The 25,951-nt window shown below is 47.0% G+C and overlaps 1 protein-coding gene and 1 pseudogene across 1 annotated transcript in view; one reads left to right on the top strand and one right to left on the bottom strand.

Moving 5' to 3' along the window:
• The first annotated feature begins 6,967 nt into the window (after positions 1 to 6,967).
• The window catches only part of CARS2 (cysteinyl-tRNA synthetase 2, mitochondrial), a 134,827-nt gene continuing 115,843 nt past the window's right edge, over positions 6,968 to 25,951 (top strand). Inside the window, exon 1 of the mRNA XM_059685124.1 lies at positions 6,968 to 6,972. The gene's annotated coding sequence lies outside the window, so the exon portion shown is untranslated. The remainder of the gene's footprint in view (positions 6,973 to 25,951) is intronic.
• Positions 21,241 to 22,194, bottom strand: LOC132226419 (transmembrane protein 199-like; annotated as a pseudogene).

Genomic DNA, 25,951 nt, shown 5'->3' with positions numbered 1-25,951 from the left:
AGAAACCAAAATCAATGAATGTATTGTACTCAGTCACATCAAATCTGTTTATCTTGCACTTTGAATGGACCACTAACCCATTCTTGATTTTATAACATCATGCATTAGCTATTTGGAAAATATTCTTTAACTGAGTTCTGCAGATCTTCCAAATGTTGAAACATCCCATTTATTCAATATTAAAAATCATGGAAATCAAAGCTGTCAAGTACATGGTAGTGAATACATGTTTTGCAACATTCTAATTTTTGCTTGAAAGCTCACTTTTTATCAATGGCCACAAATACTGTCAGTTGCTTGCTTTGAAGCGGCAGGATCACTTGGTTAATTTTTTAAAATCATGTCGGACAAACATTCAAGTCTTAATAAGCATAGTTTGTCAATCATTCTTTCAAATAAAAATGATTTCAGAAAAGAAAACTACGGTGTAACACATGTTGAGTTTAAATTCACATAAATGAGTTTGACTCAGGCACATGGAATGTTTTTTTCCCCCCTCTGTCACAAATAATGCAGGAATGAACATCTCTGCAGACTTCTCTCTGGTTTTGTAGGGTGGGGAACTATGATTAGATTTGGTCTTAAAAAGTTAGACTAGCTGCTTTGGTGGATAATCCTACAGTTAGGAATTCAGAATTTGGATGGTGATTTTAGAAGTGAGAATGAAATTAAGAAAGAAGCTGCAAAGGCTGAGTGGAGTAAAGAGGCTTGAAGGCTCAGACAAGGGAAGGAGAAGGCATCCTTGGGATGTCTGTGTCCCGCGGGGCCCATCAGCAGACAGACACCACACAGTGATTCAGAGAGAAATTTAATACAAAAAATAGCTAAGCTATAATGGGAGTAATGAGATGGCTGAGAAGAACATTCTGAATGTGTGCCAGGGCTGAGGCTGAGGACTTGGGAAATGCAGGCTTGAAAAAGGGTCCCGTGCCCAGGCTGCATGCTGAGCTGTGGTCCCAGCCCATTGGATGGTGAGGGCCCTGAGTGCCTGGACCAGGGCAGTCCACAGACCCTGCAAGCAGGGAGTACGTTTCTGTGATGGAGGCAAGCTGAGGCTGGCGGGGGCACCCGAGGTCGCTGCTGCTAGCTGGAGGCCTGGAGGCCGCGTGGGAGGTTCACAGTGAGGTGGTCACCAGGCCCTGGCTGCAGTGTCACTGACAGAATGACTGAGTCAGAGCACCCCCAGATATCCCACCACCACTACCACCACCACACTAGCAAGCGTGCGCGCGCGCGCACACACACACACACACACACTACCAATGAGTGTGCAGTAGGGGCAAGAAAGTACAGAACAGCACATCCCAACCTGGAAGAGACCCCATTCTGCTGTGCCCTGCACTGACAAAGCTCAGCATCATGCCCACGGTGATGGAGGAATGCTTGGAGTCCCCCCGTTATCATGGGGCCGTGCCAAAGGGGGAGTTTGGACGTCAGGGCCATGAGTTGACACCTGGCACTCGGGACGCGCCTTTGTCAATTCTTCACAAATAATTGTTTCTTTGTATTTCTTTGGTCACTTCTTGGAATCTCATATTTCTATGAATTTTATGTGTACAGAATTAAATTTATTTTTTCTTCTGTTAATCTGCCTTAGGTCAATTAATTATTAGGCCAAAGAATCTAGAAGGAAAAGGTTCCCTCCCCCTACTGACTCCCACCTGCAGGAGAGGTAGCCTCAGAGAGGGAGAGGGAGGGGAGCGGAGGCAATGCGGGGAGGAAAGGCTCAGACACCAGCTTTTGTGTTTTTGTTTTTTCATTTTATTGCTGGGTATTTTGTGTGTTTGTTTGTTTAGGAAGATCTGAAACAAATACATTTAAATAAAAACATTTTAACTAAATAGGAAAGATTGGATTAGAACAGTTTTGCCTGGTTCATCTAAGTCCCTCCCAATTTTCACAATTCCACTCCCTAGCATCTCCCTGAACTTCAAGATTCTGAAGGAGCCTAGCCAGTGTGGCTCAGTGGCCGAGCATTAACCTCTGAACCAGGAGGTCATGGTTCGATTCCTGGTCAGGGCACATGCCCAGGTTTCGGGCTCGATCCCCAGGGTGGGGTGTGCAGGAGGCAGCCGATCAATGATTCTCTCTCATCATGGATGTTTCTATCTCTCTCTCCCTCTCTCCCTTCCTCTCTGGAATCAATAAAAATGTTAAAAAATTAAAAAAAGGTTCCGATGTGGTTGGAAAACAGCTCCGGTTTTTCTGTTTTACCCTTTATGACTGCATGGTGCCATCACCAGTGAATTTTATTTAAATGTTTTTAGAAATAGCAGCTCCAGCGCATCAGCGAGTCGGACCCATTCCCTTCCTGCTAAAAAATGTCATTACAGTCATTTGTTGGTACTGCTTTTCTAACAGTTCATATAATTCAAGATAATCTACGCCAATTTTGCAAGCAAAACAACATGGACCACTACATCAAATAGCACATTAAATCTCCAGTACTGGTACATAGCAGTGACATTATTTCCTTATTTCAGTAGTTCTGAAATTCTCTCCAGAAGAGAAAGGGGGGTTGGGGGATGTGACAGGCCTCCACCAGAACAAGGCCTCTTTCATTCCAGGCAGAATGGGATCCTCCGCCCACAGGCCAGGGGACCCAGGATTAAAATTACAGCTATTGAAGTGTGCCCGCTAGGTTACATAACAAGAACAAACATGTTAATATATATGCCGGTAATGACACCCATTAGCAATCTCTGTCTCCATCATTGAGCATCTGGGTATGACAATGCCAAAATTCTACAACAAAGGGAATTCATGTAGCATTTTCCTCGTGGAGGGAAAATCTCCTTAACAGAGGTGACGACAGACCCGGGGTCAGGTGAATAGAATGGACGCTGCGTGGACCCGTTCAAATGAGACTCTCATCTTGGATCAGTGGTTCTCAACCTTGGCTGCACATTAGAATCACCTGGGAATCTTTTTAAAATGCTGATTTCTGGGCCTCATCCTCCGGAAATTCTGTTTCTTTGTTACTAATGTTGTGGCCTCACCCCATAACAAAGAAACAGAATTTCCAGAGGATGAGGCCCAGAAATCAGCATTTTAAAAAGATTCCCAGGGCCGAAACCGGTTTGGCTCAGTGGATGGAGCGTCGACCTGCGGACTGAAGGGTCCCAGGTTCGGTTCCTGTCAAGGGCATGTACCTGGGTTGCGGGCACATCCCCAGTAGGGGGTGTGCAGGAGGCAGCTGATCGATGTTTCTCTCTCATCGATGTTTCTAACTCTCTGTCTCTCTCCCTTCTTCTCTGTAAAAAATCAATGAAATATATATTTAAATAAAATAAAATAAAATAAAAAGATTCCCAGGTGATTCTAATGTGCAGCCAAGGCTGAGAACCACTGCCTTAGATGATGCGGCAAATGACCATTAGCCACAGGAGCAGCAGCAGATTCTCGTGGCAACAAGGTAAGGAAAGAAAAACAACGCCAGGCTGATGGCCACCCGCAGGAAATCTGACCAGAACCTCATCCCGTGTGCTGCCTGTTCATCTGGTTGACAGCTCCCACCTGGTGAACATTCTGCGCGTTAATTTTTGCTGTTAAGGTAATTGGCGGGTGTCTGCCTCCTGGGGAGCCCTGACTGACACACGGAGTGAAGGCGATCTCACCTGACCTTCCAGAAACCTGAAATCCCCTCAGAGCCTTCCAGCCCGTCAGGCCAGAACAAGCTTTTCGGAGTTTCAGCTGGAATTTTAATTTGAACCAAGAGATCTGTTGAGAAGACATCTGCCAAGTACAGTGTTTATGTAAAAACCTCTCGGGAGGCCTCCCTGATGCAGGACAGCCTTTGTGATCCCTGACCGGGCCTCAGGGGCCCGAAGTAATGATTGCTGGGGGCGGGGGGGGGGGGGCGCGAGTGGGGGGGCCTGGGGCAGGGCGGTAGGTGTGTGGCCATCACCTGAAGCTCCAGCCAAGAGCAGCAACAGGAAGAAGAAAACGGGAAGGAGAAAGAACAGCCGCCTGAGCAGCACACAACTTCATCGTCTTGATCAGGAGGGACTGGTATCGGCATCAGCGCTGAAGGCTGGGTCTGCGCTCCCAGCAGAGGCAGAGGGATGTCACGGAGACCAACAAGCGCATGGGAGTGTATTTTGTCCTCATCCACGGTAAACGTTTTCTACCCCAGTCACCTGTGTAAGTCCGGCAGCTGCCATGCTTGCTAGGGGACTTTTCAGTGTTCAGATTTTGTGGTTTAGGGACACAAAGAGTGATGACATCATTGGGCCAACAGGAGGGAGTGCCAGGTCACCAAGCACCAGCAGATGCACTCATGGGAATGGGGTCGCTGAGGTTGTCAGTCCGCAGCCCAGAGCCCAGGGAGGCATCTAATGTACGTGCGACCGAGAACAGAAAACAGACATTAGCTAAAAATTAAGGAAATCTGATTAAAGCGTGGAGCTTTGTTACAACACGTATCAATATTGGTTCCTTCGTTGTAGCAGATGCACCATATTAATGTCAGATGCTAATAATAGCAGTGTTTATGGGAACTTACTGCCATCTTTGCAATGTTTCTGTAAATGTAAAACTGTTCTAAAAAGTTATTTTAAGTGGGTTCTGTAAAAATTGCCAACATTTGCATGCCCCAGATGAACACAGAACTGACCCTCGGGGAGAAGAATTTGAGGTGTGGGACCCCATGTTGTGGACCCTGTTACTCAGGGGGAAGTAAAAAGTAGGAAAGATTATAAGACATCTGGAAAGCGGAACTAGGGTGGGTGGGCCTGTGCACTTCACCTGGTCACTCGGTGCATGCACAAATTTGAGGAGCCCCTAGGGGAGTGAGCAGTCTAAGGGGTCTCCCTTGCCGGGGCACAGGGCTCTGCTATCCCCAGAACCCAGTCAAAGCCCCAAATGGAGGGGTCTATTTCCTGGGGCCGCTGCTCCCATGACTCCAGACTGGCCTAAACAAACAGGAACCTGTGCTCTCGCCGTTCTGGGGCCAGAATCTGAAACCGGGGTGTCTGGGGCTGTGCTCCCGCCCAGGGCTCCGGGGAGTCCTTCCTGCCTCTTCAGCTTCTGGAGGCTCCGGGCCGCATCCCTTGTTCACATGCCCACTTCCAGTTGATCACGTGGCCCACGCCCTTGAGACCTGTGATGGTCTGTTTCCGGGTGCCACCTCCCTGGTTGGCTCTCTGCCCCTGCTCTCACACCTGTCAACAGTCCCTTTGCCAAAGTCCTTCCAGAAAATCGTTTGAGTGCGCCATCTCTTGCCTGCTGGGACTGTGACAGCTGGGATTGAAAAGGAGACAGGAGAGCAGTGGCTCATCCAGAGTCTAAGCAAGAGGCCCAGAGCGGCCTGTGCAGTCCCTGGAAGGCTGGGGGAGGGAAGGGTGGTGAGGCGGGGTGCTGATTAGGGAGAGGTGGGGACCCGCAGGCCCACGCTTACCTCCCAGGCCTTCCCCCTAAGGAGTCCAGCCTGGGCCTCTGCTTCCTGGAGCACCTGGGCTGTCAGGAGCCAGCAACTAGGTTGTTGTGCCCATATTCTAGATGCCAAAACTGAGGCTGAGGGAGAAGGAGCAGAGGTCCCTACCCCCAGCCCCTCTCCCCCTCAACTCAGCCCTGCTCACCGGCAGCTCCCCCAGCTGCTGCCCGGCTGCCGTGGTGTGGGAGGAAGAGGAGATTTCTGAGAAGCAATCCAAAAATACACACCAGCTGGCCACTCCTTCCGCACTCCCTCTCTTCAGCTTCAAAGCCTCCTTTTGTGCAGGTGGGGAGGGGGGTCTCTTCCTGGCCAGGCAGCCGGGAGCAAAGGAGGTCAAGGAGGCAGAGACCCCAACCTCACCCAGCAGATTTCCTGGACCTGGGCTCCATCGCCCTCCCACAGGAGGGCTGTTTCTTGCCTCCCTGCCTATGCACATGCCGTTCCCTCTACTGGGATGCCCTTCCTCGTCCTTCAAATCCCAGCTCGGCTTTACTCCACTGGAGCACCTTCCCTGAGTTGCTTGGGCTCCCGCTGCATCCTGCGCCCACCCCAGGCACAGCCGTTCTCTGGCTGATGCTCTCACAGGGCGGCGAGGTCTCGGGGTGCGAGCCATGCCTTTGTAGCCAGCCCCTGGCACAGACAGGTGCTCAGTAAACCCGGAGGGAAGGGAAGGGAAGGAGGGCGGAGGGAAGGGAGCAAGGAAACACCTCTCATAGGACTGGAGAGGATCCGCACCATGAGCACCGGCCCGGGGCTGGCACGGAGCAAAGCCCACTCCCTTCCTGCCGCCTCCGCTTGAGCCTGGGCTCCAGCACCTTCTGCCTCCTCCGATGTGGAGCCGGCTCAGGGGCCTCTCCATACCCACAGGCCTGTGTCTGTTGCCCGTTTGGATGCAAGGTAATTACACCAGGATGCAGACGTGCACTTGACTTCATAAGGAGCTGCAGCGGTTCTCAACCTGTGGGTCGCGACCACTTTGGGGGTCGAACGACCCTTTCACCGGGGTCGCCTAAGACCATCGGAAAACACATATATAATTACATATTGTTTTTGTGATTAATCACTATGCTTTAATTATGTTCAATTTGTAACAGTGAAATTGGGGGTCACCACAACATGAAGAACTGTATTAAAGGGTCACAGCATTAGGAAGGTTGAGAACCACTGAGCTAGTGTGTTTGGGAGAAAGGCCTCCATTCTCAGAAATCCTGGACTGTGCAAACTTCAAGGGCCTGAGGGCTGACCTTGAGCAGGGGCTTTCACACTGAATATTTTCTGCAAACAAAGCCTTACCTGAGGCCATTATATAAAACAGATGGAAACTAAGCTGCTTGGAAGGCTCCGGACCAGAGTCCCCTTTCCCCTGTAGCTCTGGGTCCCGGGAGATGGGGATTGGGGTTGGTCCTGGCCGTGAGAAGGGGCAGATGGGAGAGGGGAGAGCCCTGGGGAGAGTCAGTGGCTGATATTTACTAACTGGTACAGATGGGCTCAATATTTTCTGAACCGCATGTTCATGCCAGTGTGGCTGGGCCAATGAACTCATCTTTCACAGCAAAAGTCAGTCTATACAAACAAAAAGGGAAATAGGTCCTTGGAAAAAATCATAATGACTGCAACCTCTAATGTTCTCGCAGTTTCTTTTACTTTTTTTTTTTATAATCTTGAAGGAATATTTTAGGGGAAGTATCTCTTGTCTAGAGGAAATATTTATATGAATTCGGCAATTCCATCAACTTCTCTTTCTTTTACTTTTGTGAAATTCAAGTAAAATTAAATTTAAAATTGTATCCCCAAAAAAGGAAATTGTTAGTGTAACTGTTATGCCCAGATTTCAAGATCCCCAAAGGACATCACCAGGGAGCACCGAGTCCGATGCAAAAGCATAGAGTATTCAAGCCCGGGGCTGGGTCCCTCTGCACCCCCTACCAAGGCAGCGATAGGGTGCGAGAGAGCCCGGAGTTCCAAGAGAATAAAGAATTTATAGGGTTTGGGGTGGAGGGGGGGCACGCTCTGACCACTGATTTGGCCGATTCCCAATGGTTGAGTGAGGGCTGGGGGCTAGTGATGCAAGGGCAGGGTGCAGCTAGGGTCTGGTTACACAAAGGAGGGGTGGGGGCAGCATACATTTGGCCTTGGGCTAGTTTCCCCCGCTTTCCCATTGGCCGAGATAAGGGCAGGCTGAGTAACTGATACATTCTGCGGCTTTTTCTTGGAAGAGGACACAGCTATCAGTCCTGTTCTGTCCTTTCATAACCGGACAAACAATGGGTCGGTGCTGCCCGTCACTACTCGATCGAATTAAGCAGAGACAGGGTTGAATTATATATGAGCGTTCATTCCAATATTGTCGGCACTATGGGAGAGCAGCAGGTTATCCACAAAAATCTGCTCTGCAGCCCCCCCTAAACCAGCTGCTTATCTAGGTAGAACTACAAAGGAAAAGCAGGCAAAAGGGCAGTTTAAAGATATGCAAAAGGACTAGGGGTCTCCAAAGGGCTTAGAGCAGTGGTCCTCAACCTTCTGGCCCTTTAGATACAGTTCCTCATGCTGTGACCCAACCATAAAATTATTTTCGTTGCTACTTCATAACTGTAATGTTGCTACTGTGATGAATCGTCATGTGAATATCTGATATGCAGGATGGTCTTAGGCGACCCCTGTGAAAGGGTCGTTGGATGCCAAAGGGGTCGCGACCCACAGGTTGAGAACCGCTGGCTTAGTGATGTGCAAGGGCCGGGTTACATGGGGAAATAGCCAAAGGTGAGCAATTAACAGGTAAGCAGGCTGGAGGTCTGCAAAGGCCTGGAGGGATGCAAAAAGGGTTGGGGATCTTCAAAGGGCTGGGATTCTGGTTTCTGTAACAAATCTTTGTTAATCTTTCCTGGTCAATAGGCAGCTCCAAAGAGGGAGGAAGGGCTGCATCTCCAGGTCAGCTCCAGCCAGGGTAGAAGTGCCTTTGAAGTATGGTAGCAACCACACTTCAGGTAGAAACTGTATGTTAACTCTAACCCTGCTGTTTGGCTTAACAATAGAAAGGTTATTTTGATTTTCTGAATTGTATACAACATCCCATTCGATTGAATGACTATCCCATTGATAGTTATCTTACTGATTTTAGAAAGCACATTCTTCTGTACCTGGGAAACAGGGCAGCACAATTGTCCTAAATTGTTTTAGTGGCCACAGATAATGCGTTCCAGTTGACTCAGTGGTCCCAAGACCAGGACAGCACAATTACTCTAAATTACCTCCATGGCTCTAGATAATGAGTTCCTGGCAACCCAGTGGTCTCAAGACCTGAGGGCTCTAGATAAGGTGTTTCTGTCAATTCAGTGACCCCGGACCCAAAACTGTAATTAACATGCTTAATTCTGCTTCTGTAAACTGCTTTTTTGCAAACCAGGTTCCTCATTCCAAACCTTGAGATGTAATCAATACCTTTGTGATCTTTGCCTATATAAATCTGGCTTTGCCACCATCTTATCACTGTGAGATTTGGGAATGACCCCTCATAGTCCCGGATTGCAATAAATGTGACTCTTTAATTCGACTTCTTAAGGCGTCCTTCTGTGATTCGCGGGATACGTTACAACACCTTCTTTAATCAGAATAAAACAATCATGGCTCATAGAGCATGATTAATAGTTCTTACGATACTAGCTGGTTCCCCAACATTCTATTTCTGCCCCCTTTCATTTGCAGCCCTGCTAGTGTGGCTCAGTGGTTGAGCATCGGCCCATGCACCAAGGAGTTGCTGGTTTGATTCAGAGCACATGCCTAGGTTTCAGGCTCAATCCCCAGGGTGGGTGTGCAGGAGGCAGCCACTCAATGTTTCTCTCTCATTATCGGTGATACTATCTTTCTCCTTCCCTCTTCTCTCTCTAAGAATCAATAAAAACATATTTTTTAAAAATGTTAGCTAAATTGCTTCTTGGCCTTTTGGCTAAGATCAAGTGTAAAAATTGTTAGCTATATGAGTGCTTAGAGCATCGGCCTGTGCACAGCAGGTCACAGGTTGGATTCCCGGTCAGGGGCACTTACCTGGGTTGCAGGTTTGATCCCCGCCCCTAGTGGGGGCGAGTGTGGGAGGCAACCACTCAATGTGTCTCTCTCACACTAAGGCTAACAGGCTAATTCCAATGTAACCCTGATGTTTGGGGGCTAGCGATCTGAATCTGTGCAGTTACCTAATGGACATTCTTGATGACCCATAATTAAGTCACTGCTCCTTTCTCCACAGTCTGGTCTTGCAAGACCTGCTACCTAAATGCTCACATTTTACAGGGGCCATAAACCATGAACAGTGCATAACCCCGGAGGGGGTTATCAGCGCTGGCGCCAGGCCAGGCCCTTAGACCTGATCTCAAGACCCCCGTCCCAACCCACGGGGCTTTGCAAAAAGCCCACGAAAGGTCCGGAAGTCCCCATCCATATTTGGGGGACAAAGAAACCAAAGGGGATAAAAGAAGGGCTTCCACCATATTGGTTTGCTCAAACACTGGAGGCAACTCCTCTGAGCCCGCCGGCGTAATAAAGCTGTGTAACTCCATTTCTCTAAGTGTCGCTTGGGTTTCTTCGGTCTTCTACAGCAACGCCTCCCCCCACCCCCCTTTCTACTCTCTCTGAAAATCAATGGAAAAATATATTCCCACTCCTCGGGTGAGGATTAAAAACAATTGTTAGATACGCGTGTAGGAGTTTGCTAACATATGGCATTGGCAGGTGTGGAAGGTGGACACTCTGGCAGTTGAGGGGGACTGCAAAGTTTTATTGCTTCAAGAACAGCACGTCACCCATGAAAATGTTCAGAGCCTCCGAGCACAGTCGGCCTCCAGGAACAACGTTCTGCAGAAATATTCACAAAACATAAAATGACGGTGGCTGTGGCGATATTGTATGTTGTTACAAAACTTTGGAAGCAACTTAAATGTCATCAGTGGGGAATGATCAAACTTGTTTCGATGCCACAGGATATGAGAGGAAAGAAATGCAGGCCAGTCTCCAAGTCCCGACAGGCAGACACCTCCAGGGCAGCTCTAACCCCACATGCATTTTAAAAGGAAAAAGAGACAACTCCCAAGCTCTGTATCTATGGATGGATGTACGTGCGATGTGCACACACACAGCTAGGAGGGGTTAGCTCTGGGATGAGGGGTACGGTGGAGAGCGGGTGCAGGACTTGACTTGGGGACTAGACTGCCTGGGTTCAAATGCTGCTCCTACTTCGTGCTGTGCAACCCGGGCAAAATATGTAGCCCTCTCTGTGCCTCCATTTCCACATCTGTGAAGTGGGGTCTATAACAGTGCCTACCCCACACTCACAGGGTTGCAGTGAGGAAGAATGAGCTCTTCCTTGTAAGTAATTCCCAATCGCTCTCCACCCTGTGAAGCAAACGGGTGTGGAATGAGAGGGCACCGGTGGACGTTAGGGCAGCCCAGTGACAGAATCAGTAAGCCACTGGGACAGTGTGACTGGGGACGGCACTGGGGATGGCCCAGGTCACTCAGCCAACCGGGACTCCCCAAGCGGGGTGATTTGGGTTCCAATATTATTTGTTTCTGTTTTAATTGTGAAAAGAGAACCTGAATTACTCAGCATCATAACTTGGAACGTTGCCAAACTTCCACCTTCTTTACACCGTTAGAAGTCGCCTCTGAGATGAGAGCCGTGCGCCCAGCAACGCAGGGTCTGCAGTGAAGCAGCACCAGGCCTGCGCGGCGGGGTCCCAGGAACCGCTGACAGGCCACCCAGCAGCCGGAAACTCCCCCTTTCCTGCGAAGAAAGCAGGAGGTCAGTTTTAACAAATGCCGTTCAGACTTTATTTGATCCAAACAATTTCTATTGAAGGTGAACTGAGCGGCATCCATTTTGACATAAGTGATTTATCTTTCTGCTGGGACACCGAGTGAGGGGGTCGTAGCACAGGGGCCCCATTTAAAAAGCAGAGCGTTCAGATCAGAATGGAAAAGTCAAAACAACCCCAGGGTGCTGACTGGGCTGGGAGGCAACTGTGTCAACTCGGATTTTTCAACATAGTTAGATACAAAAACAAATCTAGATGTCAGTGTGCTCACACACACACACACACACTCATACTCTCACACACTCACACGCACTCACACACAGCACACACATACTCTCACACACACACACAGCACTCATACACACTCATACAGCACTCACACACACACACACACACACACACAGCACTCACACACACTCATACAGCACTCACACACACACACGTACTCACACACACACAGCACACACATACACACACACACGTACTCACACACACAGCACTCACACACACTCATACAGCACTCACACACACACACAGCACACACATACACACACACGTACTCACACACACACAGCACACACATACACACACGTACTCTCACACACACACAGCACACACACTCACACACACACAGCACACACACACGTACTCACACACACACACAGCACACATACACACACACACAGCACTCACACACACTCATACAGCACTCACACACACACACTCACACACACACGTACTCACACACACACTCACACACACACAGCACACACATACTCTCACACACACAGCACTCACACACACTCATACAGCACTCACACACACACACACACTCACACACATACACACACACACAGCACTCACACACACTCATACAGCACTCACACACACACACTCTCACACACTCACGTACTCACACACACACTCATACACACACTCACAGACACAATCACACACACACATACACAGCACTCACACACACAGCACTCACGCACAGCGCTCACACACACACACACACACACACAGCACTCACACACACACACACTCACACACACGCACTCACACACACACACACAGACACACACACACAGCACTCACACACACTCACATCACACAGCACACACACAGCACACACACACACTCACACACACACACTCACACACACACACACAGACACACACACACAGCACTCACACACACTCACATCACACAGCACACACACAGCACTCACACACACAGCACACACACACACAGCACACACACAGCACTCACACACACACACTCACATCACACAGCACACACACTCACAGCACTCACACACACACAGCACTCACACACACACACACTCACACAGCACTCACACACACACACACAGCACTCACACACACACACACTCTCACACACACGCACTCACACACACACACACACAGACACACACACAGCACTCACACACACTCACATCACACAGCACACACACAGCACTCACACACACAGCACACACACACAGCACACACACAGCACTCACACACACACACTCACATCACACAGCACACACACTCACAGCACTCACACACACACAGCACTCACACACACACAGCACTCACACACACACACACACAGCACTCACACACACACACTCACATCACACAGCACACACAGACTCACACTCACTCTCACACACACACACAGCACTCACACAAACACACACACACACACTCACACAGCAGACACACTCACACACACATTCACACACACACTCACACACACGCACACACTCACGCACACACACACGCACACACACACTCACACTCACACACGCACACTCACACAGCAGACACACACACACACTCACACACACACATTCACACACACTCACACACACGCGCACACACACACTCACACACTCACACACGCACACACACACTCACGCTCACACACGCACACACACACACACACACACACGCACACACTGTGGGATACATGGAAATGGTGGGCCCCTGTTAGGATGCAAGCGGGAGAAGGAAAGAAAGCCTGGTTCAGACACATCCCTTGAGGAAGCCCAGCACAAACCCTGGCTCTGGCATTCTCTAGGTCACCCCTACCTTCTGTCCTACTGACTCTGATAACGACCCCATTGTTGCAAAACCAGCCCAAATCCCATCAAGTTAAGAGTCCCGCCCTACTTGTTGGGTGTAGGTGGTGCCCCAAGGCCTCCCACACCAGGAGACCAGCGCCGTCCTGCTGCTGAGATGCCAGGCGGGAGGAGAGGGCCCTCTCCCCTGTCCCCCTTCCCCAAGGGTCCTTGCCTGGCCTCCTCCGTCCCTGACTGGGGCTCAGGCCACACTGTTGTTCCTCCCTAAGAAGAAAGCTTCAAGTGTTTCAAGGCCTTGCATGAGAGGGGAAGAAGAAAGACATGCTTCCCATTGTAATGAAATGTCTGCAGAACCAGGAAATCACCTCCACTGTGTTGTGCCAGCGAGTCTCTGTGGCTGCTCTCTCCCTTTTTTTTTAAAAGCCCCATTTTATTATACTTCTTTGGTACGACCTGGATCCTCATAGAGGGATGGGCATGTGCTCTGCCTCAGAAAGGGAAGGAGGGCGGATAATCCGATTTACTGCATACATAATGAAGCTATTTATATCCTCCAGTGTGTGGCTTTTATTCCATATTCGGTATTATCTCCTGTGGGGAGGAAAAAAATAATTTCCCTCCTTCCTTGTAAATTCCTCTAGCTGGACTAATAATCAAATTAACACGAGACAGAGTAGCAGGAGAAAAGTGACCAAATTTATTATGTATATATGGGGCGGGGGGGGGGGGAGGGGCACCATAAGAATATGAGACCCGAGGACAGGTCAGGCTGTGGAGGCTTAAATGCCACCTTGAGTGTAGGAGAAAGTGGGGAGTAGGGGACTTCAAAGGACAAGAAGACAATCCAAATGGAGATGGAAAAGCAAAAGTTTGGTAAATAAATGTTTGCTGGGCCATCTTGAAACAACGGGTCACAGCCAGGATTTGATCCAATGGGCCTGGCCAGGATCCTCCCTGTCAACCACATTAGTGCATGTTGAACTGTGCTTATCTATGATGATAGCTCCCTTCCTGGAGCAGGTCCTCTCTGAATTCTTTTAGGCAATTAGGAGGAAGGTCAAAGTTTCTTTTCTTTTCTTTCTTAAAAATATACCAGCTTAGCCTGGCCAGCCTGTGTGGCTCAGTGGTTGAGCATCGACCTATGAACTAGGGGGTCCTTTTCGATTTCTGGTGAGGGATCATGCCCTGGTTGCAGGCTTGATCCCCAGTAGGGGGTGTGCGGGAGGCAGCCGATCAATGATTCGCTCTCATCATTGGTGTATCTATCTCTCCCTCTCCTTTCCTCTCTGAAATCAATAAAAAAAATATATATACTAGAGGCCCATTGCACGAAGAGATTCACGCAATAGGCCTTCCTTCCCCTGGCTGCCAGCACCAGTTTTCCTCCGGCACCTGGAACCCAGGCCTTTGGTCCGGCTGCAGCGGAGAAGCCAAGCCTCTTCAGTCTTCAGTCGTCTTCAGTCTTCAGCCTTCACGCCAGCCAGAGCCTTCAGTCTTCACTACGCACCTACATATGCAAATTAACTGCCATCTTTGTTGGGTTGATTTGCATATTCATCCTGATTGGCTGGTGGGCATAATGGAGTGACACCAATTTGCACGGTTCTCTTTTATTAGTGTAGATATTTTAAATTGGATCTCAGTGCTCAGTAACCAGCTTAAAATAATCTATCTCCACCCTGCCCCTGCCCCAAAGCATATATTGGGGTGTCAAACTCTGGTTCTTCTCATCTCCAAAAGAAAGGCCGCATTTAAATTCTGGCACACTCATTTTTAAAAAATGTTTTTGTGGGGGTAGGCACAGAGGTGGGGGAGGTAATTTGGGTGAAAATAGTAGAAAGCTGAGGTAAGCAAAAGCTAATTTTGTGCTTGTAGGTTCTCAAAGAGAGAGACAACTACTTCTTCCTTTCTTAGACCTGTAGACAGAGTATCCAACCATGCACCTGTTTGGTTTTGCTATTGAAAATCGAGTGACATAGGTAATGTGTACATCACAAATATTTGTCTTTTTTCAAGATATGTTTTTATTGATTTCAGAGAGGAGAAGGGAGAAGGAGAGATAGAAACATCAGTAATGAGAGAGAATCATTGATTGGCTTCCTCCTGCACACCTCACACTGGGGATCGAGCCCACAACCCAGGCATGTGCCTTGATCAGGAATTAAACCATGACCTCCTGGTACATAGGTCGACACTCAATCACTGAGCCACACAGGCCCATCTTAAAAAGAGGCTAAGATTTCCTCAATCCTCTCCAAACACATAAGGGCTCATCTGTCTGATTGGAAAAAGTATATAGCCAAGTCATAAAGGATATCCTTTTTAAAAAGATGCTGAAAACTGACATGGAGAGAGGGGGACCAGGAAATTAGCATTGCATAGGAAGTCTGAGACCAGATGGAGCTAGAAGTAATTTTGCCTTCAGGAGTACAGAGTCAAGGACAAGACCCACCAGCTGGGGTGTCGCTCTCATGATTAACGATGCTACCCAGAAAGCCTTGGGGAAACTGCATTGTCAGATTTATCCCAAATGCCCCCCCCCCCCATGATCAGTTTGCCTTTAATATCATCATTTCATTCAAATTACTTTAGCTGTGAATCTTGGAAACCAACTTTGATCAAGTTGGGTCCTTGACTGTGTGTGGATCTTAAAATTTGAAATGATGATATTTAAAGTATTAGTGGCTATTTTTGAAACTGGGAAGGGGTAATTCATTTCACCTTGAAAGAGACAGCCTATGTAAAAGAAGTTAAAACACACTAAAAGAGAATTTAAAATGCAATTAAAATGGAACCATCAGATTTGCTGAAGTTACATATATTGTCATATAGGAAGTCATCAGCTCTATTCCTCCTACCCCTGCTTTTCTTTTACTTATTTTCTTAAATATTTTTATTTATTTCAGACAGGAAGGGGAAGGGAGAGGGAGAGAGAAATAGAAACATCAATGATGAGAGAGAATCATTGAGCGACTGTCTCCTGCATGTCCCCCATTGGGAACTGAGCCTGCAACTGGGGCATGCACCCTGACCAGGAATCCAACCGTGACTCCCTGGTTCATAGGTCAATGTTCAACCACTGAGCCACAGTGGCCAGGCCTCCTACCCTGCTTTTTATTTCTGTACCTTGTAAAGAATGGAAAATTTTTCTCTGAAACTTGTTTATGGACTGTGACAGAATATGTTTCTGCCAAATTCAGGAGTGCATCCTTAAAGCAGTAAGACAACTCAATTGATCAGTCTGCATAATGAATAAAGACACGCAAAATTTTTCAAAAGCAAGAACTGTCACTAGTGCTGCTAGATTTTATCAAAATGAAAAGATCAGATAATGTGGGATCAGGTATGTGAAAGGCAATCTACAAAATGCAAGAAAATATTTTCAAACCATGTGTCTGATAAGGGGTTAATTTTCAAAATATGGAAGGAATTCCTACAACTCAATAGAAAAAAATTTTTTAATGGGCAAATGGCCTGAGTAGACATTTCTCCAAAGAAGACATACAAATGGACAACAGGTACATGAAAAGATACTCAACTTTTTTCACTAATCATCAGGGAAATGTAAATCAAAACTCCAAAGAGATATCACTTCCCACCATTAGAATGACTATAATTTTTTTTTAAAAAAGGGTAAGTATTGGCAAGAATGTAGATAAATTGGATCCCTGTACACTGTTGACAGGAATATAAATTGATGCAGGCTCTATAAAAAAACAGTATGGAGGTCCTACAAAAAAATTAAAACTAAAACTACCTATGATTCAGCAATTCTATTTCTGCATTATTCAAAGAACATGAAATTGATTTCAAAAAGATATCTGCACTCCATATTCATTTCAGCATTACTCACAAAAGCCAAATGTTCATCAACAAATGAATGGATAGCCCTAGCTGGTTTGGCTCAGTGGATAGAGTATCGGCCTGTGGAGTGAAGGGTCACGGGTTTGATTCCGGTCAAGGGCACATGCCTGGGTTGCAGGCACGATCCCCAGTAGGGGGCGTGCAGGAGGCAGCCCATCGATGATTCTCTCTCATCATTGATGTTTCTATCTCTCTCTATCCCTTCCTCTGTGAAATCAATAAAAATATATTTTAAAAAAACAAAGAAAACCCCACAAATGAATGGATTAAAACGTGCTAGATAGATACAAAGAAATCTTACTCAGCCTTACAAAAGGAGGCAATCCTACCGTTGCGACAATAAAGATGGACCTGAAGGAGGTTATGCTAAGGAAATAAGCCAGTCACCGACGGATAAATACTGCATGTTGTTTCTCTTTATGAGGCATCTAAGAGTCAAACATATGGAAACAGACAATAGAATTCCCAGGGGATGGAGGAGCAGGATCATAGGGAGTATTGTTCAATGGGTATACAGTTACAGTTACACAAGAGAAGCAATTCCCAGAGACCTGCTTCACAACATAGTGCCTACAGTTAACAACAAGGTATTGTGCACTTAAAATGTGTTGAGAAAGTAGCTCTCATGTTAAGGGTTATTACCACAGCCCTGGCAGGTTTGGCTCAGTGGCTAGAGCGTTGGCCTGTAGAATGAAGGTTCCTGGGTTCCATTCCGGTCAAGGGCACATGCCAGTAGGGGGCGTGCAGGAGGCAGCCGATCAATGATTCTCTCTCACCATTGATGTTTCTATCTCTCCCTCTCCCTTACTCTCTGAAATCAATAAAAATATATTCTTAAAAAGTTATTATCACAATAAATATGTATTTTAAAAAAAAGTTATTATCACAAAAAACAACAACAAAGAAACACAAGGAAACTTTTTGAGATGACAGATATGTTTATTCCCTTGATTGCAGTCATGGTAACACAAGTATATATATATACATGTCCAAACGCACCAAATTGTATACATTAATTATGTCTTTATACATTGTTTTTCTATACCAATTATACCTCAATATAGCTAATAAAAGCAAAAAAAAACAACCCTTCAATAAAGCTGTAAAAAATAAAGTTAAATTTTAGCCATTCAAAAAAAATAAATAAAACTAATGCTCATTTGGCTTTTCTTTGGCAATATTTATATACACCATTCTTTTGCTTAATTGCTCTGCAGTGTCTGAAGCAATGTAACATATGGGGCATTTCTAAATGATTTCTGCCTTAAATGCCTTCAGTATGTCATCATTTAGGATCATATTTGTTGTTGGCTCCTGGAAAATGCTTTTCATTCTATTCTGTACGTTCTATTTACATCAAGTTGTGATTAGGAAATCTGCTGACCTTCATCAGGTGCATTTTGGTCCTATAGTGATACAGTCACACGGCTTTCCTCTTTGGTATGTTGGATGGATGAGCTGTGTTGATGGCTCTCTTAATGAGTAAGCCCCCCCTTGTTCTTAGAATAAACCTACTTCACCACAGTGTATGTTTTTAATATATAGCTGGGTACGGTGTGCTAATGTTTTACTTGGCATGTTTGTGTCTGTACTCATAAGAAAAGAATGTCTGTAGCTGTGTGCACGTGGGGAGGGGTATCTTTATTAGGTTTTCTATGGCGGTTTTATGAAATGATTGATTGTTTATATTTCTCTCTGTTCTGTAGGACAGTCTGTGTAAATGGGATTTATGTGTTCCCTGGGTATTTGGTAAAATCACTTGAAAAATCATCTGGCTTTGGCAACTTTTTACTTTTTTTAGCGGTAAGTCTGTAATTCACAGGATTCTGTGGTTATGGGTCTATTCAGACTTACCCTCACTTTGTGGGTGAATTTACCTACAAAGTCATTAATTTCATTTATTTGTTCTAATTTATTAACAAAACTAGAGGCCTGGTGCATGAAACTTGTGAATTGGGGGGTGGGTCCCTCAGCCCGGCCTGCCCCCTCTCGCAGTCCAAGAGCTCTCAGGGGATGTCCAACTGACGGCTTAGCGCTGCCAAAGAGGTGGGAGAGGCTCCCGCCACCGCTGCTGCGCTCGCCAGCCTGTGAGCCTGGCTTCCGGCTGAGTGGCGCTCCCCCGGTGGGAGTGCATTCCAAAATTTGATTGTCTGTATTCCCCATCACTTCTCCTAACGCCAGGCTTGCCAGTAGCTTGTTTTTCCTAAATTTATCTTTAAAATAACCAGCTTTTGGTATTGTTTATTAGTTCAAGTTTATTAATCATATCACTTTTAATTTTATCATTCTCTTTCTTTGTATGTGTTTATTAATTTTTTTAAAGAAATATTTTTTTATTGTTTAAAGTATTACAAATAGTAGTACATCTGTCTCCTTTTCCCCCCATTGACCTCCCCATGGACTCCCCTATCCCTCAGCACATGCCCTCCCCGCTCTCCTCTTCCCCCCGGCTTTTGTGTTTTCACAGATTTGAAATAAAAGTACACTGAATACAATAAATACTTATTGTGCTTTATACAGATGCTATCATCACACCACTAACCTAAGTTCTGGAAGTTCCACATTACACAGAGACTTCAGATCCGTCTAGGAGTCTTTGGCTCCATTTACCAGAGGAAGAGATCATTGGATCTCTCTCGGCCTCAGTGTTGTCGTCTGGAAAAGGGCCTAAGACCATTTCCTTTTCCAACCTCCAGGACTGTTGTAAAGACCAAAGGCAACTATTGTAAAACAATTAGTCAACCGTGAGCATTTACATACTATTTTTCACACTCACCCAAATGTGTTTAAGAGCCCTACAGAAAGCATGCAATATTAGGCTCACATATATTCATAATGTATCTGTTATGTACACATATTCATGTGTCTGTTTATTCATATTCATATATGTAGTTAAATCTGAAAATCGTCCCTGTCCCTCCCTTTACTAGTTGAGCCCATCTCACAGTAGGCATACTCTCCCCCCACACAAACAAGTACAAGGGATTTTGCAATTAAAAGCAGGAGCACAGACTGGTGCAGCCACTATGGAAAACAGTATGGAGTTTCCTTAAAAAACTGAAAATGGAACTCCCATTTGACCCTGTGATCCCACTTCTAGGAATATATCCCAGGAAACCAGAAACACCAATCAGAAAGGATATATGCACCCCTATGTTCATAGCAGCACAATTCACCATAGCTAAGATCTGGAAACAGCCTAAGTGCCCATCAGTAGATGAATGGATTAGAAAACTGTGGTACATCTACACGATGGAATACTATGCTGCTGTAAAAAGGAAGGAACTCTTACCATTTGCAACGTCATGGATGGAACTGGAGAGCATTATGCTAAGTGAAATAAGCCAGTCAATAAAGGAAAAATACCACATGATCTCACTCATTCATGGACAATAGAGACCATTATAAACTTTTGAACAATAATAGATACAGAGGCAGAGCTGCCTCAAACAGATTGTCAAACTGCAGCGGGAAGGCCGGGGAGGGTTGGGGGGCAGGAGGTAGGGGGGTAAGAGATCAACTAAAGGACTTGTATGCATGCATATAAGCATAACCAATGGACATAAGACACGGGGTGATAGGGGAGGCTAGGGGACTGTCTAGGGCGGGGGGATAAAATGGATACATATGTAATACCCTTTGTAATACTTTAAGCAATAAAAAAAAAAAAAAAAAAAAAAAAAAAGCAGGAGCACAGTTTTGCGACCTGAATTGTTTTCATCTTTGGAGACAGAGCAAAAGGTGATGAGAAGATGGGAAGTTTCAGAAGGACTGGTGGGTGGTAGAGACAGGCAGAAGCACATAGAAAACCTAAAAAAGGCAGAAGGAAGAAAATGAAGATAGAAACTAAGATTCTAGAAAGATGGCGGCCTACCTTCCAGCTCCGCCATTCTGTACAGACCCACCTTCCTCTGCTTCTTGTTTTATGTCCTCCGATCAGCTCTTCCCCCGTCACCTGGAGAAAGGGAATCCTTTCTGCTTTTCGGAGGCTTCAGCATGAAGTTACAGGCCAGCATCCCGGATGTGTGCCACAAGGATGACGACGGATGTGTAGCCTTGGGCCTGGATTCTATTCACTCCCGATGGAAAACCTCAGCCCCAGCAGTGCCTGGACTGGACTGGAGAAGGCACACAGGCATCAGGATCAGGAGAAGGTCCCCACAGACCGGCTCTGCTCAGTTGTCGGAGTCTCCTCTACTGCCCCCTCTGGCAATTGACAGAGGATGAGGCTGCCCACAGAAATAGCAGGTAGCCTTGGCGTGGCCCTGACTCACCAGACCTGAGCGCAAAGAATCTGGTGGATTGACTGCGAGTCAGTGATCGGCAGCTGGGAGCCTGGGGACCCTCCAAACCGTCTCCAGACTTTGATGATGAAGCACCAGTTGTATCTCTCCCAACTCGCCTTCCATCACCCGCACCATGACATCCAGCTCAGCCAGACCCACCACAGAGGCGACCATCACCGCAGCCAGTTTCCGCGAGGCCATTTCTGTGAAGATAGACTGGCTTCCCAGGTAAGTGCAGACAAAGGCAGCTGCCACCGTGACAATGAAGTAGAAGATGGTGATGACCAGGGCCTTCACTGACCTCACCTCCTTGCCCAGGTCACTCAGAATCCCACCATGCCTTGAGTCCTGACAGGTGACATTGTGGTGATCCGCTTATGTTCGTCATTGGCCAGCTGTATCTTCATTTTCTCCAGGCGGGCAGCGAGCTCTGCGTTCCTAGGAGGCCTCCCCACCTCTGGGAGGTAGATTTCACTGCCTTCTAGGTCTAGGAGCTCATGAAGTGTGGCATCCCTTTCTCGCGGGTATTGGTGCAGATCCCAGATCAGGCGGGAGGAAGCCGGGCGTGCGGGACCACTGGGCGGTCACCACCCTTGTGCTTCTCCAACGTGGCCTCAAGCTCTGCCCGCAGCTTGCAGCTTGCGTGGAAGCTGCTCTTGCTCCAGCTCCCCGCCAGGGGCCAACGCACGCACCAGCAATCAAGTAAGGCGCCATTTCTAGCCCACTCTCTATCATTCTCTTTTGCTTGTTCTTTTTATGGTTTCTTATATTGAACATTTAACTTATTTCAGACTTTCTTGCTCAATCATGAAAGTAGTTACAGGTAAAGCTATAACATTTTTTCTTACTATGTCTTTAACTTCATTATAAAGGCTTTAAGATAAAAGATACTCATTTTATTAATTTCTATGTAACTAGTTACCTATAAGTTATTTGCCTTTTGATCTGGGAATCATTTTTAAAAGCACTTTTCAAATTTCCAAGTAGATATTATCAATTTCCAGATTAGTATGTTCTCTAAGAACTGTTTTTTGCAATTTATGAAAAACTTATTTAGTATCAAGGACATGATGAATTTCGGGGAAATTGTTATTGTCATAAGGAAAAATCATATAACACACACACACATGTACACGCACACATATTAATTATTATTTGAGTCCTGAATGTCTGCTTATTACTTTCCTTCTTAACTGGTCAGTTTCTGAGAGAGGGGTTTTATAGCTTTTCTCTGGGACTGGGATTTTAACAGATTTTCCTTGTATTTATTTTGTTTTAGTTTTTGCCTTATATATGTGGTTTGGTACACTGACTGTTCATCTTTTTAAAAAAATATTTTTATATTGATATTTTTTAGAGAGAGAGAAGCATTGATGTGAGAGGGAAACATCTATTGGTTGCCTTCTGTATGCACCCAAAACCTGGGCATGTGCCCTAACTTGGAATGGAACCAACAACTTTTCCACACTCAACCGAGTCACACCAGCCATGGCGATGTCTGCCTTTTTAAGGGGACTATTCCTTTTAACACTGCAACACATCCCTTTGCCCCGCTGATGCCCAGATGGACATGGGTCCCTCCAGATCCCTGTCCCCTGCTCACAGCCCTGGAAGGCTGGCTCACCATGGATGGCCTCCTCAGGCCCATGAACCCTGGCTTGGGGACTGCCTCAGAGCGTGGAGGGCCTAGCAGATTGGAGGGAGGAGGCCCCACCTTTATTCCCAGTTCCTTTCCTCTGGCTTTGCCTCAGGTTGGCTCTACTCATGAAGACCTTTTCCACTGACTCTCTCCCCCGGAGCCTGGTAATGCTCCCTTCCCCACCCTTTTGAAACTTTAAGGACAGTCCTGCAGTTGCCAGCCACCGCATGCTACTGTGGGTACTCTGGGAACAGTCCTCTTCCCAAGCCCGCCGCCAACTATCCAAAGGTGGCATCTATTTCCTGCTATGTCTTCTTTGGGCCTTCAATTTCGCTGTGGCTGCTTTTCTATTACTTTGCATTTGCCTGTTCTTTTTGTTATGTCTTTTAAATTTTTCAGGGCTGGCTCATAAAAAATAAGATAATTCAGTTTCATTTTTAAAATCTAATCTGAGCGATTGGGAGGGAGCACAGGGGTCATGTTCAACTTCTCAAGCAGGATGATGGTTTCACAACTACGTTCACTTTGTGATTGTTCTTCAAGCTGCATAAGAGTGCGCTGAGCACTCTCCTGTATATGGATTACAGCTCAGTGAAATGTAAAAACAGAGCAAAGCTGGTGCAGGTCCCCAGACTGAGCAGCAAAAAAGCTCAGTCCTTCTTGGTGTGATAATAGGGCCCCCTTGTTTCCTCGGTGTGAGGACAGAATGCTGCTCATAGAAGAAACAGTCTTTCTTCCATAAAGGTACAGTGTTTGTGAAATGCAGTGACTTAGTCCCTTAGCGGAGGAGCCAGCAGGCCCTCCGACTTAGCTGGAGTGAAGACAGAAGTAGAACTGGAGCACCCATCTCCTCCTGCTCATCAGACGGGCCCAGCCTCCTCCCTGCCCCGCTGTGCCTGGACGAGCAGAGCATCCAGGTGCAATGGAAGCCTGAGCTGAGTATCAAGGCGCAGACATGGAAGCCTCGCTGGGCATCAAGGTCCAGTCAACACAAGTCAGACCTGAGCATCAGGGTCCGTCCAGTGGAAGCCTGAGGGCTCCTTGGAATGGCATGCCATGGGGAAGGTCCGAGCAAGGTGGCGTGCCCTCTGTGCAGGTCCCTGGAGGGAGGAACGGAGCTGCTGGCCTGAGAGGCTTTCATGTGGGGCCTGGGTATGAACCCAAAGGCAGAGGAGCCAGCGTGGTATGGAGGGAGCACCCCTGGTTCCATATCTTGAGGTGGCTCTCCCGCCCTTACGCAGAGGAGAAATAGTCTTTCTTCTTAAGCATCTGGGAATCAGCAGAGTTCACCAGAGGAGTCTCCCTTCACACCGATGGGCCCATAAGCCCCCTTCTCTTCTCTCGTGGAAAAAGTGGGGCACCTAAGTCACCGTGTATCAGGAGCACCCCCAGATGCCCCCAAAGCGGAAGCCTCAGGTGCTGGGCGGTAGGGCGGCCTTTTCTCTCCCTAAAGTAACTCCTCAGGAAGCTGGGAGGGAAGAGGTGAGAGAAGGGGTAACAAATCCCCAGGGAATCTTTCCAGGAACCCCTTTATCCCATGTGAACAGCGGTTCTCTGCTTAGGATTCTGAATTCTGTTTACCAACCCCAAACCCTTTCCTGAGCTTCAGGTCCAAATATTCACCCTCAAAACCTATCCTGGCTAGTGGGACCCAGCCACGCACCTCCCAGAGCTGGAGCAGGTGCGTGGTCCTTCACTCCTCCCTCTTCCTCATCTCCAGGAGCCACGCGCCAGATCACAGTGATTGTAAGTCTGGAGTGTGTCTGGAATCTGTCCTCCCGTCCATCCCCACTAATGCTGCCTTTATGTCCTCTTCTTGGACGGGAACTCTCTCTTTTCTCTGAATACTGCTATCTCACGTCCGCATCATCGGTGGAGTTCTTTCTAAAACACAAATCGGGCTGTAATAGTAGCAGATTAAGACATTTTAATGGGACCTGAGTCCAGATCCCCTTACTGTGAACCCTGAGGGGTGCCTTGTCCTGATTCACCTCCGCTTTGCTCGGAGCTGCCTGGGCAGGTTGGTCTGGTGGGAAAAGAGACAGCAACAAGGCTATGGCTCAGGCTCTGGTAGCCGGACTGCCTGCACTCACACCTCAATCATCCCAGCTGTGAAATGGGGAAACAGTGTCTGCTTCACAGATTAGAGCAAGAATTAAATTAGTCAATGCATAGAACATCCTTTAAGTTTCTTAGCCCATGGAAAGCACTACATGGGAATTAGTTATTACCACCTTTGTCTGTTTTCGGGGGTCACCATAAGAAATACTGCAGCCCTGACCGGTTTGGCTCAGCGGATAGAGCGGCGGCCTGCGGACTGAAGGGTTCCAGGTTTCATTCTGGTCAAGGGCATGTACCTGGGTTGCGGGCACATCCCCAGTAGGGGACGTGCAGGAGGCAGCTAATCGATGTTTCTCTCTCATCGATGTTTCTAACTCTGTATCCCTCTCCCTCTCCCTTCCTCTCTGTAAAAAATCAATAAAATATATTTAGAAAAAAAGAAAAAGTAAGAAGAAATACTGCAAACTGGGAGTTTAAAAAACAGAAACTGATTGTCTTGCCCAGCCGCAGTGGCTCAGTGGTTGAGTGTCAACCTGTGAACCGGGAGGTCACGGTTCAATCCCCGATCAGGCACATGCCCTGGTTGCGAGATCGATCCCCAGTGGGAGGCATGAAGGAAGCAGCAGATCAATGATTCTCTCTCATCATTCATGTTTCCATCTCTCTCTCCCTCTCCCTTCCTCTCTGAAATCAATAAAAATAGATTTAAAAAGAAAGAAAGAAAGAAAGAAAGAAAGAAAGAAAGAAAGGAAGGAAGGAAGGAAGGAAGGA

This window comes from Myotis daubentonii, chromosome 2, assembly GCF_963259705.1.
Source record: "Myotis daubentonii chromosome 2, mMyoDau2.1, whole genome shotgun sequence".
Taxonomy (NCBI): Eukaryota; Metazoa; Chordata; class Mammalia; order Chiroptera; family Vespertilionidae; genus Myotis; species Myotis daubentonii.
This window is presented reverse-complemented; position numbering and strand designations above follow the sequence as displayed.